Source organism: Ranitomeya variabilis, chromosome 4 (genome assembly GCF_051348905.1).
Source record: "Ranitomeya variabilis isolate aRanVar5 chromosome 4, aRanVar5.hap1, whole genome shotgun sequence".
Classification (NCBI taxonomy): domain Eukaryota; kingdom Metazoa; phylum Chordata; class Amphibia; order Anura; family Dendrobatidae; genus Ranitomeya; species Ranitomeya variabilis.
In genome coordinates, this window is record NC_135235.1 from 606,808,375 (window position 1) to 606,829,600 (window position 21,226).

General features: G+C 41.8%; 1 long non-coding RNA gene, 2 other non-coding genes and 2 pseudogenes across 3 annotated transcripts in view; 1 reads left to right on the forward strand and 4 right to left on the reverse strand.

Annotated features, from left to right (window-relative positions):
* Nucleotides 1–21,226, forward strand: part of LOC143769239 (uncharacterized) — a 281,786-nt gene that overhangs the window by 182,266 nt on the left and 78,294 nt on the right. The gene's annotated exons all lie outside the window — the stretch shown is intronic.
* Nucleotides 1,926–2,141, reverse strand: LOC143770661 (U2 spliceosomal RNA; annotated as a pseudogene).
* Nucleotides 8,072–8,296, reverse strand: LOC143771288 (U2 spliceosomal RNA; annotated as a pseudogene).
* LOC143771354 (U2 spliceosomal RNA) lies at nt 14,555–14,745 on the reverse strand. Its single transcript, XR_013215092.1, has one exon. It is a non-coding gene; the product is annotated as a U2 spliceosomal RNA (small nuclear RNA).
* On the reverse strand, nt 15,708–15,906 carry LOC143770681 (U2 spliceosomal RNA). Its single transcript, XR_013214700.1, has one exon. It is a non-coding gene; the product is annotated as a U2 spliceosomal RNA (small nuclear RNA).

Consider the following 21,226-nt stretch of genomic DNA (forward strand, 5'->3'; position numbering starts at 1 on the left):
CAGGAGCCTGAGAGGCAAGATATTCCCTCCGCCTCCTCTCCTCCCTCTCCACTCTGGCAGTCTCACGCTTCATCCGTTCCGCCATCCTCCTCCTTTCCTCCTCCTCCTTCCATTCTTTATCCGATTTCCTGGGCATAGCCCTCGGACAATCCTTGAACATGTGATCTTCGCTACCACACATATCACAGGACTTGGGTCTCGGGCACTCGCCCGCCACATGTCCCTCCCTTCCACAATTGCGGCAACACTGCCCTTTTTTACATGTAGCCTGCACATGGCCAAAGGAAAAGCACTTCCTGCAAAACATGGGCTGCCCTGCATAAGACAGGAAACCCCTATGTCCCGCCACGGAGAAGTTCGCCGGAGGATGCCTGAAGCCTCCCACACTCTCGGGGTCCTTCTTAAGTTTCACACGAAACTTATACTTACAGTTGAAAATCCCCAGACAGTTCACCTGCCTCTCTCCTTTCCGTACATATTCGCAATACCGCGAAAGGAAGCCCTCCAGTAAAGCTGGGTCCGTAAAAGGGTTATACACAGTTACCCACACAGTTTTCTCTTGCAGCCCAAACAAAGGCTCAAACTCTATTCCTTCCAAGAAGGGATCTTTAGAATGACTCCGCAGCCATTCAAACACATCAAGGCAGACATTTTCTTCTACAAAAGTCACATCATAAGTCCCTTGCCTAGGAAACTCATTGACGCTGTAGAAATCCCCTCGCCTTGCCCCAGCTTTACCTTCCAGAAGATCCTGCACGACAAACTTCACGGTATTCCTCTCAGAACTCCTTGCGTCCACTCCAATTCGGATGGTGTTCCTGACGAAATTCATGCTTCCAAATAACTGTCGGTATAAACCACAGATGACGCAAAATCCTTTGCAAAAAGGCCTGGATTCCTCCAGATAACTCGCACCAAATTCAGCTGCAACCAAAATGATCGCAGCCAAAAGGCCGAGAAGCGATACTGAAGCCGCTGTGCCCCGTGGGCCGCACCAAGGCCCACCACCAATACCCATTGTGGAGACAGAGCAAAAGATTGCCGCCGCAGGGAGGACATTTTCAGAAACTCTGGAGGCCTTCTCAATGACAGTTCTGCTGTCAATGACAGTTCTGCTGTGTATGTGTGTCTGTGTGTGAGAGACGGAGAGTGTGTGTGTCTGTCTGTCTGTCTGTCTGTGTGTGAGTGTTTGTTCAAGCTGTGCAAGACGCGTTTTGAATCTGCATAACTCCGCCTACTTTGACCACACCCTCCAGCCAGCCCCATTGTGACAGCACATGAATGTTCCGTGCTAAGATTCTATCATCTACTGCGGGCAGCGCACCTGGTTGGTGAAAAGCATTAGAATGCTCACACACACACACACAGGTGTAGATGGACAAGACAAGCCTATTCAAGATCAGCACAGGCACCATTTTTACTTATTTTTTTCTTTTAAAAATGCATATAATACAACGCATTGAAAAGCCGGTGGTCCACAAGAGGGAGACAATGTTTCAAAAAAGAATTCCTGCGGTCAGAAATGCAGTATGTATGGCAGAACTACTCATTGGATACTTCAATTTAAATAGCAAGTGCTGACAGACAGCAGGGGCCTAGTTTGGTAGCCGACACAGTATATTTGCAACACTGTAAGAAAGGCCTAAATCTTAACACACCTGTTGCAGCAACCAGTAAAGACAAATTGATTGATTGATTGATTGATTGATTGCATATTGAATGCAATGCAATGTTTGACAGACATAGGTGAAAGCAAGGCCAGGCAAGGCGCAGAAAATGTTGCAATTGGCCAGGAGAAATCAAACAAAATGCTACACTTGGCCTGAGAAAAGTGCTTCTTTGACCCTGAAATCAATTCACATAAAGGGTTAAAAGACAACTCGCGCTGATTTCAATTCAATCTGTTTTTAGAAACTGGATCAGAGAAGGAGTGCACTGGTCCCGGAGATACTGCAATAACGGGTCAATGCGTGGAGTGGACAGAGCAAGCTCTTCTTCCATCTCCCTGTTCCAAAAATCCATTTAATATATGGTCCCCAAATAGGGGACGTATCAGATATTAAACTGATAAGAACAGATTTTTTTTTTTTTTTTTTTTTTTATCTCCCTCAGATGGGGAATTTCACGGTCTAGAAAACCATAACCGAAGAAACATACCCAAACAGCTGTGTCAAAAAACAAACACAAAATGCCGTTCCCATCATCATCGGAAAAGTTCTTTCTTTTACAAAATACATATTTACTCAAAACAGAAAAAACAAATCAAGAAGTATTAACAAAATATCTCCACTTCTTTACCTTCCAAATGCCCTCAGCATCAAGCTCTCCTCTCTTCTTCACCTCCCACAAATAACAAACATACAATTTCCCCAAAATCACCTTCACACAATCCTTAACTAAAATAGCTTTTCTCTTGAAAACATACACATTCCTTACATCCCATAACACTTCCTTTATACACGCAAGCATTAACCACAACACTCTTCCTCTCTCCCCATCACACATTCCCAAACCAAACATGAACACCTCAAAAGTTAACAGACTCACACCACCCAATTCATTACATAAAGGCCCCATTCTTGCAATCACATTCCTAGCATACTTACAATTCCAAAAAACATGTATCACACTCTCACTTCCACCACAACCCTCTCTCGGACACATCTCACTTCTCACCAAACCACGGTTCCTTTGAAATTCTCTAACAGGTAACACTCCATGCAATGACTGCCACACAATCTCACTCTGTCTGTTTGTCATACCATCCATTCGTACCCTCTTCCACACCTCCTGTACATCCGACCCTCTAACCATATTTATTCCACACTCCATCTCTCTACACCCAATCATCCTATACACAGCCTTCTTATTACTCAACAACCTAATATCCACATCACACAGCTCATACTTCACCAAGAATTTATAAACCCACACATACCATACAGGCACTTCAAAAGCCACCGGACACCGCAAATCTCTCTCCCACCACTTTAAACGAAACAAATAAACCCCAAACAAATATCTACACATACATGAATATTTTCCATCCGCCCTAATCATCCTCAACACATACACCACGCTATTTACACCAAAAAACACTTCAAGGTTAGGAAAATTTAAACCACCTTTCTCCAAATGCTTCATCAAAGTTTCTCTCTTAGCCCTCTCCATTCTAGAATTCCATAAAAAAACAAACAATACCCTATTTAACCCCCTCAGACACATATGCCCTGGTGGAAAAACCAGAGCGATATACAAAAAAATAGGCAGCACCACACTCTTTATAATCAAAATTTTCCCAAAAAAGGTAAGGTTTCTCAACCTCCAAAAACACAACTTCCTTTCAACTTTCTCTTTCGCATCATCCCAACATTCCTTCCCATCCAGACTCTCAGAAAACTTTACACCCAATACCTTGATAGGCCCTTTTACTTCATTCACACCAACATCCTTACTCAAAGATCCTCCCCCAAAACTCTTACATTCACTCTTCTCCCAATTAACTTTAAAAGCAGACGCACCACAAAAAATAGACACTAACAATTTTACCCGCCCCACTGAACATTCCGAATCACATAATACACACACGTCATCCATATAGCCACTAACCTTCCATTCCCTACCCCCTCCACCCGGCACTTGTACACCCCGAATCACCTTATCCTTTCTCAACATACACAGCAATGGCTCAATAGCACAAATAAAAGCCACAGGGGACAAAGGGCACCCCTGACGCACACCCGAAAAAACATTCACTCTCCTCCCAACAGAACCATTCATCAAAACACAGCTATAAATATTCTTATATAGACTTCTCACTCTCCCAACAAACTCAGCCGGAAAACCCATTTTTAACAACACTCTAAACAAAAAACTATGCGACAACCTATCATACGCTTTTTCAAAATCTAAACTTAACAAAAACACGCCTCTCTTGCGACTCTTACAATCCCACAAACAATCCCTCAACATGCACACACACTCATGTATACGTCTTCCAGGCACCGCACAACACTGTTCATCCCCAATCACACTCCCTATCACATCACGCATTCTATTTGCCATTATTTTTGCATAGATCTTATAATCGCAGTTTAATAACGTTATCGGTCTCCAATTCTTTATATTTCTCAGATCACCTTTCTTTGGTATTAACACAACCATTCCCGCACGCATACTCTCAGCTACCTTCACATTTGCCCACATATATTTACAAACTTCCACAAAATCCTTACCAATCACCTCCCACATCACTCGATAAAACTCTACCGGAAGACCATCTTCCCCCGGCGTTTTATTTAACGCCATACTATTCATCACCATCCATACCTCATCATCAGTCAACTCACTCATCACACTCCCTTTCTCTACCTCACTCAACTTATTCTCTAGCACACTCAACACTTCATTTTCCAAATTTCCATCCCTCCACTTCACCGCATACAGATCCTCATAAAACTTTGCTACTTCCTCACACATATCCTCCCCACATACTTCCCTCCCATCAGCCCCACACAGCACATTCATACTTTGTTTCTCCCCAAAAACCTTCTTGAAAAAAAAACGTGAGCATTTCTCATCATGCTCCAATCTATCAACCTTAGACCTAAAAACAATACTCCTTCCCCTCTCCATCAAAAATTCATGAATTTCCTTTTTAACCAACAAAATCTCCTCCTCCACCACCACTCCTCCTTCCCTCAATTTATATAAAAAATTTAAACGCGCATTTAAAGCTTCAAATTTTTCTCTCTTAATTGCAGCAACCTTATAACCTAAATCTTTAAAGAAAAATTTGGTCTGTTTTTTGACCCAATCCCACCAATCACACACATCCCGAAAACCACTCTTACCCTTACACCACTCTTTATATTGTCTTGCATACATCTTTCTCACTTCCACATTCTCCAACAAGCTACTATTTAATTTCCATAAGCCCCTACCAAACACCCCATTTACATCTATATCCACTTCACATGACACACACACATGATCTGAAAACAAAACACTCTCCTGCTTATAACTAATAGAAGCCATATTTTTGGAAACAAAACAATAATCCAATCTAGATTGTATTTTTCCACTCTCAGAAAAAAAGGTATTCAACAAAGGATTCACCTTACACAAACGCTGCATATCTCTCAACCCAAAATCACCAACCAAATCTAATAAAACCTTTCCAGACACATCCACATTCGCTTTCTCCACATCACAATTCATATCACCCACAATCACCACAGGCATTCTCCCCGGCACAAAAAACTTAATTTTTTCAAATAAATTTTTCCGCTCATTCTTATCCACCGGTGCATAAACATTAATAACGCAAAATTTAACATTTCTATACACAAAATTTGCTAATATACACCTACCCACCTCAATAACCACATAATCATTCAAAACAACCTCCCGCCCCTTTACCAAAAATCCCACACCATCATTCTTATTACATGCACTCCCCGACCATACAGATGCCCCATAAGGCCATTCATCCCCTTTCACACCATCCACCACCCCACACTCTTGCAAACAAAAAATTGATGCATTTTTCATAGCTAAAAAATCAAAAATTGCAGCCCTTCTGCACCTATTTTTAAATACTCTCACATTTTGAGAGATTATAGTGAAAACCATACTTAAAAAGGTCCAAGCACTATACAAAAACAGAAAGCCTTTGACTTAAGTCAAAGCTCTAAAGACAGAGGAAAAAAAACTTATGCATAATTCCAGACAATTTTAAACAGTCCCCCCACCATCGTCCTCCACCGTCTGCAGTGAGTGGCTAGTTTCCGACCCACTGGCCTCTCCACTCTCACTCCACCTTGGCTTCTTGACACCTGCTTTCCTCTGAGGTGCCACACCTTCTTTTTCTTCGTCACTTTCCCCACCACCCTCCCTGTGACACTTTTCACTCCCTCCACCATCATCCGACCAAAACTCTTCAATAACCTCCGGGTCTGAGAGATGTTCAGAACTTTCCACAGTTTCCATACATTCCGCAACATCTTCAGCGTCCCGAAGCTGCAACATGTCCGGGCGCTCCCCTCCTACCGCCCCTTCAAAGCCTTTTTCCACTTTCTTCAATTCCCTTCTAAGCTCCTTCTCCAAATTCTTCTTATATCCAGCAGGTGCCAGGAGAACGTCATCAGGAGCCTGAGAGGCAAGATATTCCCTCCGCCTCCTCTCCTCCCTCTCCACTCTGGCAGTCTCACGCTTCATCCGTTCCGCCATCCTCCTCCTTTCCTCCTCCTCCTTCCATTCTTTATCCGATTTCCTGGGCATAGCCCTCGGACAATCCTTGAACATGTGATCTTCGCTACCACACATATCACAGGACTTGGGTCTCGGGCACTCGCCCGCCACATGTCCCTCCCTTCCACAATTGCGGCAACACTGCCCTTTTTTACATGTAGCCTGCACATGGCCAAAGGAAAAGCACTTCCTGCAAAACATGGGCTGCCCTGCATAAGACAGGAAACCCCTATGTCCCGCCACGGAGAAGTTCGCCGGAGGATGCCTGAAGCCTCCCACACTCTCGGGGTCCTTCTTAAGTTTCACACGAAACTTATACTTACAGTTGAAAATCCCCAGACAGTTCACCTGCCTCTCTCCTTTCCGTACATATTCGCAATACCGCGAAAGGAAGCCCTCCAGTAAAGCTGGGTCCGTAAAAGGGTTATACACAGTTACCCACACAGTTTTCTCTTGCAGCCCAAACAAAGGCTCAAACTCTATTCCTTCCAAGAAGGGATCTTTAGAATGACTCCGCAGCCATTCAAACACATCAAGGCAGACATTTTCTTCTACAAAAGTCACATCATAAGTCCCTTGCCTAGGAAACTCATTGACGCTGTAGAAATCCCCTCGCCTTGCCCCAGCTTTACCTTCCAGAAGATCCTGCACGACAAACTTCACGGTATTCCTCTCAGAACTCCTTGCGTCCACTCCAATTCGGATGGTGTTCCTGACGAAATTCATGCTTCCAAATAACTGTCGGTATAAACCACAGATGACGCAAAATCCTTTGCAAAAAGGCCTGGATTCCTCCAGATAACTCGCACCAAATTCAGCTGCAACCAAAATGATCGCAGCCAAAAGGCCGAGAAGCGATACTGAACCCGCTGTGCCCCGTGGGCCGCACCAAGGCCCACCACCAATACCCATTGTGGAGACAGAGCAAAAGATTGCCGCCGCAGGGAGGACATTTTCAGAAACTCTGGAGGCCTTCTCAATGACAGTTCTGCTGTCAATGACAGTTCTGCTGTGTATGTGTGTCTGTGTGTGAGAGACGGAGAGTGTGTGTGTCTGTCTGTCTGTCTGTCTGTGTGTGAGTGTTTGTTCAAGCTGTGCAAGACGCGTTTTGAATCTGCATAACTCCGCCTACTTTGACCACACCCTCCAGCCAGCCCCATTGTGACAGCACATGAATGTTCCGTGCTAAGATTCTATCATCTACTGCGGGCAGCGCACCTGGTTGGTGAAAAGCATTAGAATGCTCACACACACACACACAGGTGTAGATGGACAAGACAAGCCTATTCAAGATCAGCACAGGCACCATTTTTACTTATTTTTTTCTTTTAAAAATGCATATAATACAACGCATTGAAAAGCCGGTGGTCCACAAGAGGGAGACAATGTTTCAAAAAAGAATTCCTGCGGTCAGAAATGCAGTATGTATGGCAGAACTACTCATTGGATACTTCAATTTAAATAGCAAGTGCTGACAGACAGCAGGGGCCTAGTTTGGTAGCCGACACAGTATATTTGCAACACTGTAAGAAAGGCCTAAATCTTAACACACCTGTTGCAGCAACCAGTAAAGACAAATTGATTGATTGATTGATTGATTGATTGCATATTGAATGCAATGCAATGTTTGACAGACATAGGTGAAAGCAAGGCCAGGCAAGGCGCAGAAAATGTTGCAATTGGCCAGGAGAAATCAAACAAAATGCTACACTTGGCCTGAGAAAAGTGCTTCTTTGACCCTGAAATCAATTCACATAAAGGGTTAAAAGACAACTCGCGCTGATTTCAATTCAATCTGTTTTTAGAAACTGGATCAGAGAAGGAGTGCACTGGTCCCGGAGATACTGCAATAACGGGTCAATGCGTGGAGTGGACAGAGCAAGCTCTTCTTCCATCTCCCTGTTCCAAAAATCCATTTAATATATGGTCCCCAAATAGGGGACGTATCAGATATTAAACTGATAAGAACAGATTTTTTTTTTTTTTTTTTTTTTTATTTTACACTCAGATTACAAAGTCTTAGACTCCCATAAAAAAAAAGAATAAAAGACTCAAATCCATCATTGTGCGTTCTACCTTTTTTGTGATTATATTTTCTATTTCCAATATCTCATTTTCTTTTGTAACTTTCCTTATTTTTACATTATTATTATTTTTCCTCATTTTCATTTTTTTTTTTTTTTTTTTTCAATCATATAAATTTATATATGACATGGTATGATATAAAATTATATCAATACATTGATTACGCAGTAAGTACATTCCATTCAGACTGTTTCCATATTTCACTTGCTTTCTCCATACCAAGCGACACTTTATCTCTCCAAAAATATAAATACAAATAACTTAGACATAATTTAATACACTGGCTAACTGTTATCTCATTATGTTTAAACATCAGAATGTTTCTTGCTTTCCACAATGCCATTTTCACACACGTTATAATTACCCATACTTTTTTAAAATCCTCTTCTTTTATGCCCATTCCATAAAATATTCTATTAAAATCTAGAAAATTTACAGTACTTACAGCCTTCACCAGATTACACATATTCCGCCATACTGCTTGTGCAAACTTGCAATTCCAGAAAACGTGCATGGGTGTTTCACTATCACCACACCTGGACCTTGGACAAACTTCAGATCTTACCAATCCCCTCCTGTATTGGAACTCACGGGTTGGCAGACAATCTTTCACAATACACCACAGTAGATCCTTGTGCTCATTAGATAACAAGCTATAATTTACATTGATCCAGATCTCATTCACAATTTTCCACGAAAAACGTTCCACGGGACTAGTACCTATTCTGTCTTCTAGTATTTTCAGGATTTTCTTATGGCACATAAGAACATTTAAATCAACTGCCTTTAATTTAAAATCTCTTAAAATTTTCTCTAAAACAATGTAATTTTCTGGGGGTAAAAACCTATAGGGCCGATTTAAAACCATCTCCAACCATTTATAATTTCTAATATAAAAACCCAAATTATATATAGAAAATTGTTTCAGCTTCGAATCTGGCCCTATTAAAGTGCTTACACAGTTAGCCATATATTTTGCGTATAAAAAAGATCTAATATCGGGAAACCCTTTTCCCCCTTTTTTCTTTGGCTTATACAACTCCTCCCTCTTTACTCTCTCCATCTTGGATTTCCACAAAAAATTAAAACATACTTTAATAACTTTCTTCATCATGTTATTTGGAGGAATAAAAATTGTTGCCACATATAAAAACATTGGGAGTAAAACCTGCTTTATAATTAAAATCTTCCCTTCCATGGTTAAGTCTCTCAGCTGCCAAAAACATATCTTTTTCCTAACTCTTTCCAACAAAGACTCCCAATTTTTCACATTACCACCTGATCCCGAGAAATAAATACCTAAAATTTTGACTTCGTTAAGTTTTGCTAGTTTACACTCAGAATCTAGGTTATAATCACCAACAGTAAAAATACCAGATTTTTCCATATTAATTTTAAAACCAGATGCTCCTCCAAACCACTCCACCGTTCTTATAGCTCTGTTCATACTTCTCGTATCCTTCACCAACACCGTCACATCGTCCATATATGCTACCACTTTTACTTGTTCATTGCAACTCCCAGGAATAAAAAACCCATTAATCACTTTATCCCTTCTAAAAGCTGCTAAAAGTGGCTCTATTGCACAAATAAATAAGATAGGGGATAAGGGGCACCCCTGTTTCACACCACAATTTATTTTCACTCCCTCAGATAAAAAACCATTAATAGATATTTTACTAAAACATGATCTGTACAAAGATTTAATACGTTTACTAAAAACATCGGGGCATCCCATTTTATCTAAAACTGAGAATAAAAAATCATGCGCAACTCTATCGTATGCTTTCTCAAAGTCTAATGTTATCAATGCAAGTTTCTGTTTTCTGTCTGAAACATCCCATAAAATATCCCTGATTAAAATCAACGAGTCACTAATTCTTCGATTTGGTACCGCACATGTCTGATCCACATCTATTACTGAACTGATCACCTTCTTCAGCCTATTTGCCAATAACTTTGCATATATTTTGTAGTCTGCATTTAGAAGAGTAATTGGTCTCCAGTTCTTTATTTCTTCCTTATTGCCTTTCTTAAAAAGTAAAACAATCAGACCCTCCCACCAAGACTCTGGGACACTAAAAGATGTCTCTGCTTCCAAAATGACTTCATAAAAATCATTGCCTATAATCTCCCATAAAAACTTATAAAACTCAATCGGTAATCCATCTGCCCCAGGTGTTTTGCCATTTTGTAATGAATTAATTGTATTAAAAACTTCTTCTTTAGTAAAATTCTCTATTAACCACGACTTATCGTCTGTATCAAAAAACCTCTCCAAACCTTCCAAAAAATGTTCTTTTAGTGAAACATCCGTGTCTTTAACCGAAAATAAGTTATCATAAAACTCTTTCGCTTTTCTCTTCTTACCTTCCAGACTTCTTTCCCCTTCCAAAATTTTCATAAAATCCTTTTTATCACAAATTTTTTTAAAAAAGAATTTTGTACATTTCTCATCCTCATCTAAAACTTTAACACGTGAATTAAAAATAATTTCCTTACCCTTTTCTTTCAGGCATTTTTGGATCTTCTCCTTCGTTACCCTAATTTCCTCCTCCATATTGCATCCATTATTCATGAGGTGAAAAAAACATTGGAGATTAGCATTAAGATCACTATAAAAACGACGCTTTACAGCAGCTTTCTTTTTCCCTTCTTTTATAAAAAACTCCTTTATCTTCTCCTTTGCAAAATCCCACCATTTAAAAATAGACTTAAAACTATGTTTTCTGCACTTTAGTTTTGCATATACTTTTTTAAAACCTTCCATAACCGCCTCATCTTGCAAAAGTGATACATTTAATTTCCAGTGCGAAGGTCTTTTTTCCTCATCTAACTCCATTACTATTGTGCATTCTATTATTCTGTGATCAGAGAAAGGTGTCATGTGCGTTTTAAAAGCTGAACATGTTAGAGACTGTGATATAAAAAAATAGTCTATTCTGGAAGAAAAACCTCTCCCAACCCAAGTGATTTCATGTTCCTTTTTTTGCCCATCTAAAACCCATGCATCTTTAAGATTAAAAGCTGTTAAAATATTTCTAAGGCATGAAGCTGAACCATCTTTTACATTTTTCAAGTGGCAATTAAAATCTCCACCTAAAATTGTTGGATCTACTCCAGGTAAAAACAACAGCAATAATTCAAACAGATGTAGTCTCAGGGCTTTCTCTGCATTTGCATACACATTAAAACACCTCACTCTCCTTCCATCTTTCTCCACATCCACTCTTAAAATCCGCCCAGGGTATATTTCCTCATGACTTACAATTTCCCACTCTTTTGAACACAAAAAGCCAACCCCATCACTTTTTGACTCATTCCCACCAGAAAAACATAAATTACCCTTCCATATTCCTCGTAGATACTGATAACTTAATTTTTTCACTAAATTGCATTCCTGTAGAAAAATAAAATCAACATTTTCATTGTTTAAAGAATCATAAAAAGCAGTTCTCTTATATAAGTCATTAAACCCCTGAACATTCAGGGACAATGAGCGGATCATTTATCCTCATTAATTTTAGGGCAAATCCCCCCGCCCTCATTTTCTACCTCTGGAGAAGGTAACTCAATCTCCGAATCCGACGCTTCTGAGGATGAAATAATCCCCAACACTTCCGTTGCATCTACTGCCTTCACTTTTCCACCACATGGGACTACTTCACTTCCAATGCTTCTTTCCCCACTTCTTTTTAAGGATTTCCCCGAGCAGTCCATTCGCTCCTGCGCGCATGGAAGACTTTGTGATAGGGAACTAGAAGGGGTGGGTTCTACCAATGTGGGAAAATCACTTTTTTCTCCCTCCTCCTCCCCACCTACACCCCCTACATTACTTCCTTTACTGGACGGAGGACGTTTTTGAACCATTTGCCCCAACCCCATTAATATGGCTCCTTTAACTCCTTCAGTTTTCTTTCCTTCTTTCTTCAGTTCCTCTTTCTTCAGTTCTTCTTTCTTCAGTTCTTCTTTCTTCAGTTCTTCTTTCTTCAGTTCTTCTTTCTCCAGCTCTTCTTTCTTCTTTTGTTCCTCTTGCTCCCTCTTCTTTTTCCTTTCTTCCATCTTCCTCATCTCTTCTTCGTGTGATTTTCTAGACCTTTCCTCTTTCTTCTTCTTTGCTTCCATCACCTTTTCCTCCTCTCCTTTCTTCTCCTCTTTTTTCTTCTTTTCTGTCTCCTCCTCTTCTCTATTTACACTTTCCTCTTTTTCTTTCCTCTCCTCTGTAGCTATTCCTACTTCCACATCATCATTAGCCTCTTGCTGTTTTTCTTCTGATGATGTGTCCATTCTTTCTTCGTCCCTTTTATTTTTTGGGCACTCACTTGCTTGATGAGGAGCTCCGGTGCAATTATGACATTGTTTACATTGTTCATCCCTATGTCCATATTTCTTGCACCTGCGACAATAACTCGGCATCCCTTGAAAATACAAGTAACCGCGACTATGACTAATGTAGACTTGTTGCGGCGGTCTACACACGCCACCTTCCTCGTTCGAGTCTCTCTTAAATTGCACCAAGAACACTCGTTTTCCATTCCAAACTCCGAAACTTGTTTCCACACGCTTCCTTGGGATAATCTTATCGCAATATCTACCAAGGAAATTTTCTATATCAGAGTCTGAAACAAACGGATTAAATACATGAATAGTCAGCAATTTCAATGTTAACTGGAAAGAGGGGATCACCGTCACTCCCTCCAGTTCCTCCTTCCCTCTATTAACTCCATAGAGAGCGAAGGCATTTTCACATTGCGAGGTGCTACGTAGTGTAACATCATACATTCCTCGTGTAAAAAAAGTTTGAAAACAAAATAGCTGCTCTTTCTCTATCTTCAAGAGCTTGCACACCACCTCAAAAATATATTGTGAGTCTTTCACCTGCCGATAACCAGGGCTTACCACAAACCTGATGGTATCCTTCAACGCATAATGCTCCGAAAAATAGTCATTCGGATTGCTCTCCTGGTTTTCCCTCCTTTCCTCCATGATTTTTCTCTCCTTTTTCAGATGCCAAAGGAAAAAAAGAACACCGATCGCAGTTCCTCCCAAATTCCGCTCTCCAACGTCCAACGACCACCACTCCACGGACCACGGACACGATTTCCAGGAAGAAAAGGCAATCCCAGGTTTACTCTGCACCCAATAGCAACAATTAGACCAAAGTCCAAAAGGCCGAGTGTATGAGATTCCCCCGGATCACCTTAGCCAATTGACAAGATCCACTACAGATCTTAGCCAAAAGGCCGAGAAGCGATACTGAACCCGCTGTGCCCCGTGGGCCGCACCAAGGCCCACCACCAATACCCATTGTGGAGACAGAGCAAAAGATTGCCGCCGCAGGGAGGACATTTTCAGAAACTCTGGAGGCCTTCTCAATGACAGTTCTGCTGTCAATGACAGTTCTGCTGTGTATGTGTGTCTGTGTGTGAGAGACGGAGAGTGTGTGTGTCTGTCTGTCTGTCTGTCTGTGTGTGAGTGTTTGTTCAAGCTGTGCAAGACGCGTTTTGAATCTGCATAACTCCGCCTACTTTGACCACACCCTCCAGCCAGCCCCATTGTGACAGCACATGAATGTTCCGTGCTAAGATTCTATCATCTACTGCGGGCAGCGCACCTGGTTGGTGAAAAGCATTAGAATGCTCACACACACACACACACAGGTGTAGATGGACAAGACAAGCCTATTCAAGATCAGCACAGGCACCATTTTTACTTATTTTTTTCTTTTAAAAATGCATATAATACAACGCATTGAAAAGCCGGTGGTCCACAAGAGGGAGACAATGTTTCAAAAAAGAATTCCTGCGGTCAGAAATGCAGTATGTATGGCAGAACTACTCATTGGATACTTCAATTTAAATAGCAAGTGCTGACAGACAGCAGGGGCCTAGTTTGGTAGCCGACACAGTATATTTGCAACACTGTAAGAAAGGCCTAAATCTTAACACACCTGTTGCAGCAACCAGTAAAGACAAATTGATTGATTGATTGATTGATTGATTGCATATTGAATGCAATGCAATGTTTGACAGACATAGGTGAAAGCAAGGCCAGGCAAGGCGCAGAAAATGTTGCAATTGGCCAGGAGAAATCAAACAAAATGCTACACTTGGCCTGAGAAAAGTGCTTCTTTGACCCTGAAATCAATTCACATAAAGGGTTAAAAGACAACTCGCGCTGATTTCAATTCAATCTGTTTTTAGAAACTGGATCAGAGAAGGAGTGCACTGGTCCCGGAGATACTGCAATAACGGGTCAATGCGTGGAGTGGACAGAGCAAGCTCTTCTTCCATCTCCCTGTTCCAAAAATCCATTTAATATATGGTCCCCAAATAGGGGACGTATCAGATATTAAACTGATAAGAACAGATACTACACTTGATCTTAGCCAAAAGGCCGAGAAGCGATACTGAACCCGCTGTGCCCCGTGGGCCGCACCAAGGCCCACCACCAATACCCATTGTGGAGACAGAGCAAAAGATTGCCGCCGCAGGGAGGACATTTTCAGAAACTCTGGAGGCCTTCTCAATGACAGTTCTGCTGTCAATGACAGTTCTGCTGTGTATGTGTGTCTGTGTGTGAGAGACGGAGAGTGTGTGTGTCTGTCTGTCTGTCTGTCTGTGTGTGAGTGTTTGTTCAAGCTGTGCAAGACGCGTTTTGAATCTGCATAACTCCGCCTACTTTGACCACACCCTCCAGCCAGCCCCATTGTGACAGCACATGAATGTTCCGTGCTAAGATTCTATCATCTACTGCGGGCAGCGCACCTGGTTGGTGAAAAGCATTAGAATGCTCACACACACACACACACAGGTGTAGATGGACAAGACAAGCCTATTCAAGATCAGCACAGGCACCATTTTTACTTATTTTTTTCTTTTAAAAATGCATATAATACAACGCATTGAAAAGCCGGTGGTCCACAAGAGGGAGACAATGTTTCAAAAAAGAATTCCTGCGGTCAGAAATGCAGTATGTATGGCAGAACTACTCATTGGATACTTCAATTTAAATAGCAAGTGCTGACAGACAGCAGGGGCCTAGTTTGGTAGCCGACACAGTATATTTGCAACACTGTAAGAAAGGCCTAAATCTTAACACACCTGTTGCAGCAACCAGTAAAGACAAATTGATTGATTGATTGATTGATTGATTGCATATTGAATGCAATGCAATGTTTGACAGACATAGGTGAAAGCAAGGCCAGGCAAGGCGCAGAAAATGTTGCAATTGGCCAGGAGAAATCAAACAAAATGCTACACTTGGCCTGAGAAAAGTGCTTCTTTGACCCTGAAATCAATTCACATAAAGGGTTAAAAGACAACTCGCGCTGATTTCAATTCAATCTGTTTTTAGAAACTGGATCAGAGAAGGAGTGCACTGGTCCCGGAGATACTGCAATAACGGGTCAATGCGTGGAGTGGACAGAGCAAGCTCTTCTTCCATCTCCCTGTTCCAAAAATCCATTTAATATATGGTCCCCAAATAGGGGACGTATCAGATATTAAACTGATAAGAACAGATTTTTTTTTTTTTTTTTTTTTTTTTTATACCAACTCAGATAGGCAGAGCACAATGCTCAATCAAATCAGCTTAAAAAAGCTTCAAATGATACTCGCCTTCATCACACATGGTATATAGTCAGAAAAAAAATAAAATCATAACAAAGAACACTAATTAAACTTCACAAGAAATCTCCACTTCTTGAATTTCCAAACGCCTTCAGCATCAATAGCACTTCCTCGTTTCTGGTCCCACAGGTAAATCACATACATACGTGACAGAATCAAACTCAAACATTCATTAACAGACATCTTCTTCCCCTTGAAAACTAACAAATTCCTCGCATCCCATATACTTTCAATTACACATACAACCAACAGCCATAAAATCCTATCCTTCACCCTACTACATGCACCCATTCCAAACATTGCAAGCTTCCAATTAAGATACGATACTCCAGCCAATTCCTTACAAAGACCACCCATACCTTTCCATACAGCATACGCAAAATCACAGTCCCAAACCAAATGTCTAACATGCTCTCTCGCACCACATCCATCCCTCGGGCATACCTCAGATTTAATTAAATTCCTCCTCTTTTGCACATCCCTAACAGGCAAAATATCATGTAACATCATCCAAACAATATCTCTCTGTCTATTCGTCACACCTTCTATACTTAGTTTCTTCCACATCCCAGGCACCTCTTCACCTCTCAATCCATTAATATCACATACAACCTCACGCTCACGCACCATCCTAACAACTTTTTTCTTTTCCCTAAAATCATTCATACCAACAGACAACAAATCATACTTTCTAACAAATTTCTCAACACAAGCATACCACAACGGACACTTAAAAGCAACTGGTACACTAGCATCCCTTTTCACCCAGTTCAAACCATACAACATCCATCCAGCTGAATACTTCATCATATAAGCAGACTTATTACCTTTCCCCAAACATACTACAAACATTTTCACATAACTAATCCCCAAAAAGAACTCAACACTCAGAAAATTCAAACCACCATTCACACATAACTTATGCACAGACTCCCGCTTCAATTTCTCCATGCGACTTCCCCAAAGAAAATTAAAAATCAATTTCTCAGTTTTCCTGATTTTTATAAACGCAGTAGGATACACATTCCCAACAAATAACAAAATAGGCAAAATAACCGCCTTAATAATCAGGACCTTCCCAGTTAGAGTCAATTCTCTTAACCTCCAAAAATTCAATTTACGTACCACTCTCTCCCCACACTCATCCCAACTTTCATTTCCCTTTAAGTCATCATTGAACTTAATCCCAAGCACCTTCATCGGACCATCCTCACATTTCACACCATCCATCCTAACCTTCCTATCACCAAAACATTTAAAGGAACTCTTAGCCCAATTAACCCTAAAAGCTGAAACACTACAGAACAGACTTAATATCAACCTCGCCCTACTCATTGCAGCCATACTCTCATTCACTATCACCACATCATCCATATAACCCAAAATTCTAACATCCTTCCCACCACTCCCAGGAATCAACACACCTTTCATAACCTTATCCTTCCTAACCATACACATCAACACCTCAATCACACTAATGAACAAAATAGGGGACATAGGGCACCCCTGACGCACTCCAGACTTAATCCTCACTTTATCGCTCAAACACCCATTCACCAAAAATTCACTCGTCACATTACTATACAAACTCCTAACACAGCTCACAAAATTCCTAGAATAACCCATCTTGGCCAAAACATGAAACATAAAACTATGCGACACACGGTCAAAAGCTTTTTCAAAATCAACAGAAAGAACCAGACACTTCTGTTTACGACTCATACAATCTCCAATCACATCACGCAACAAAACCAGATTCTCAGTCATACTTCTCCCTGGCACCGAACACACCTGATCTTCATCCACCACACCACCAATCACTTCCCTCATCCGATTAGCCAACAACTTGCTAAAAACCTTATAGTCAGCATTTAAAAGCGTGATAGGCCTCCAGTTGCCCAAATCCTTCCTATCACCTTTCTTATACACCAGAACCACCACTCCTTCTCTCATTGAATCACTCAACATATTCTCCCTAAACATATACTGACACACTTCCACCAAGTCAGCCCCAATCGTATCCCATTCCTTCACATACAATTCCACAGGCAAACCATCTTTCCCAGGAGTTTTATTCTTACTAGCAGACATAACCACTTTTTTAACTTCATCCAACACAATCTCATCATCCAATATTCCACGCTCATCCTCTCCCAGTCGGCCATTTAGACACCCCAACACATCACTCATCATCTGGTCATCAAACCATTTTTCCCCATACAACTCCTTATAAAACAGCACAACCTCATCCATCACATCTTTACCACTTACACACATGCCTTCACCATTCACCACCTCATTCATATCCATTTTCTTACCAAACACTTTTTTAAAAAAGAACCTTGTACATTTCTCATTTTTCTCCAAATGCTCAATCTTAGAACGGAAAATAATTTCTTTACCTTTTGCCTCAATAAATTTCTTAATTTCATCTTTCACCTGACACATCAAATCATCCACATCCACTCCAATTGTCCTCAACTTTCGTAACCACTCCAATCTGACACTTAGCTCATTAAATTTTGCCCGATTCATAGCAGCTTTTCTCCTACCCCATTTTTTAAAGAAAATACCAATCTCACACTTCAACCAATCCCACCACTCAAGCACATTCATAAAATCACTTTTTTTATTCCTCCATCTTACATACATCCTTTTAAAATCACGCATAATTCTTTCATCTTCCAACAAACGCACATTAAGCTTCCACACACCTCCACCATACACAAAATCACACTTACCTTCCAACCGTGCTCTCAAATACATATGATCTGAAAAAGGGACATCTTCCTGCTGGAAATCCCTACAAACAATATTTGGAGAGAAAAAAATACGGTCTATTCTAGACTCTATACCTCCCCTGTCAGCCTTATAGGTCGCAGGAGGAGGTTTACCAAGGATAACCTCCGCAGCATCCTGAAAAGAAAAATCTGATACAAGACTCTTAAGTCTTTTACCTGTGACGTCTATCTTATCCCCCTCCGTCACACAATTAAAATCTCCAACAAAAATTACTGGTATTTTCCCAGATAAAAAAACACACAATTTCTCAAAAATCTCCAACCTCTCCCCCTTATCTACCGGTGCGTACATGTTAACCACCCTCACCCTCCAACCCCTACAATTAAGCTCACATACTACACACCTTCCTGCCTCCACCACCGTGTAACTCTCTACCTTAACCCCTCTACCATTCACCAAAACCCCCACCCCAGAATTTTTATTACATACAGACCCAGACCACACACTCTGACCCAAAGGCCAAACGTTGTCATTTAAGGGATCAGAAATCCCACATTCCTGAATGCAGTACACATCCGCATTCAGGTTACTCAGGTAGTCCAATATTGCCACTCTCCTGGGTAGAGACTTAATCTGCCTCACATTTAGTGACAATATGCTGAGAGTATGTATAGACACCATTTGTCAATTTGGGGACCCAAAGTGCGACAACATAACCACCTATGCATTATCCTAACCCTTCTGGAGGGAGGACGTTTGACGTGCAGAAGTCGAGGATCGCACCTTCCCCTAAAAAAGAGTCACCTTGGGGGCCAGATGCTGTAGGATACACCCGAGCCGGACTTATACTGCAGTCACTCAAGGGAGAAAAGGATGACTCCACTCTTTTCTTCTTCTTGACAGAAGAACCTTCCTCCTCATCAGAGCTAGTATCCTTCCGTTGAAAGCCAAAATCCCCCTGACCTTCCTCCATCTCAGGGTCTGACACTTCCGCACTCCAATCCAGATTTGGTGTTTTTGACAAGTTTATCTCCTCTTCCCCCTGCAATGTGGCCGCCATGCCAACCTCCGGGTCCTCCCCCAGGGATACCTCCATACCTCCTTCCCCAGTTACAGTCTCAGTATCGCTGTCATCTGAGGCAACAGAGACAGCCTGCTGTACTGGAGGCTCAGGTGCCAACTCCATATTGCCTCTTTCATTAACGCGAACCCTCTCAGGGAAACACTCCTGTGCCTCCTCCTCATCCAGGAAAGCCGCGGTGGACAGCGGTGCAGACGATGGCATACCTGCTGGAGCCGGAGACCTATGTGCACTCCTCCTCCCTGCTGCAGCTGCATAGGAACCTGGGCGTGACTTGCAGTCTCTGAAAGAGTGCCCCTTCTCTCCACAGAGGTTACAGACAATGGTGTTTTTACAATCAGAGGAGACATGGCCCTCCTCATTGCATTTCCTGCAGATAGTGTCTATGTTGCAAGCTTCTTGTGTATGCCCGTACCTCCTGCAATGCCGGCAAAACATAGGTGCATTAGGGAAAAAGAGATAACCTCTCTCCCGACCAATTGTAAAATTCAAAGGAGGATAGTGGATACCCCCTGGCTCATCCGGGCTTTCACGAAACGTGACCATTAGTCGGTATTTCCCCGACCATAAATCCTCTTCATTCATAACTTTAACAGCAGCTTTACAGATGGAACAATGCCTTCTTAAAAAGGCGTAAATCAACTCCAGCTGTACATGTGGGTTGTACATGAAAATTGTCAGAGGTATCTCCTTAGCACCATACAAAATGACAAAAGACAGCCCATCCAGGTATGGATGCTCCAGGTTCCTTTTCAGGGACTCGTACAAATTATTACATGCAGCCATCGAAATCAAAACAAGGTTATACTTGCGCTTAAACTGCTGCAGGCACAGAATCTCCTCTTTCCTCACACCGAGAACTTCAAACAGGACCTTCCACACCACAAAGCTGAGATTGACGATTTCTTCTTTTCCTTCCTCCACATCGATCTGGATTCCGAATTTCACACGAGCCTCTCCGGGCCCTGCGTAACGAAGACGTCCCATGATCGCTAGTCGTGTCCTCTGGTCAACTCCCTAAAGCAGCATGTGGCTTAAGCCGTAAAACGGCGATGCCACAAGGCCAAGAGTCAACGCTCAGACAGCCATCCGGTAAGACCCACTACAGATCTTAGCCAAAAGGCCGAGAAGCGATACTGAACCCGCTGTGCCCCGTGGGCCGCACCAAGGCCCACCACCAATACCCATTGTGGAGACAGAGCAAAAGATTGCCGCCGCAGGGAGGACATTTTCAGAAACTCTGGAGGCCTTCTCAATGACAGTTCTGCTGTCAATGACAGTTCTGCTGTGTATGTGTGTCTGTGTGTGAGAGACGGAGAGTGTGTGTGTCTGTCTGTCTGTCTGTCTGTGTGTGAGTGTTTGTTCAAGCTGTGCAAGACGCGTTTTGAATCTGCATAACTCCGCCTACTTTGACAAAACCCTCCAGCCAGCCCCA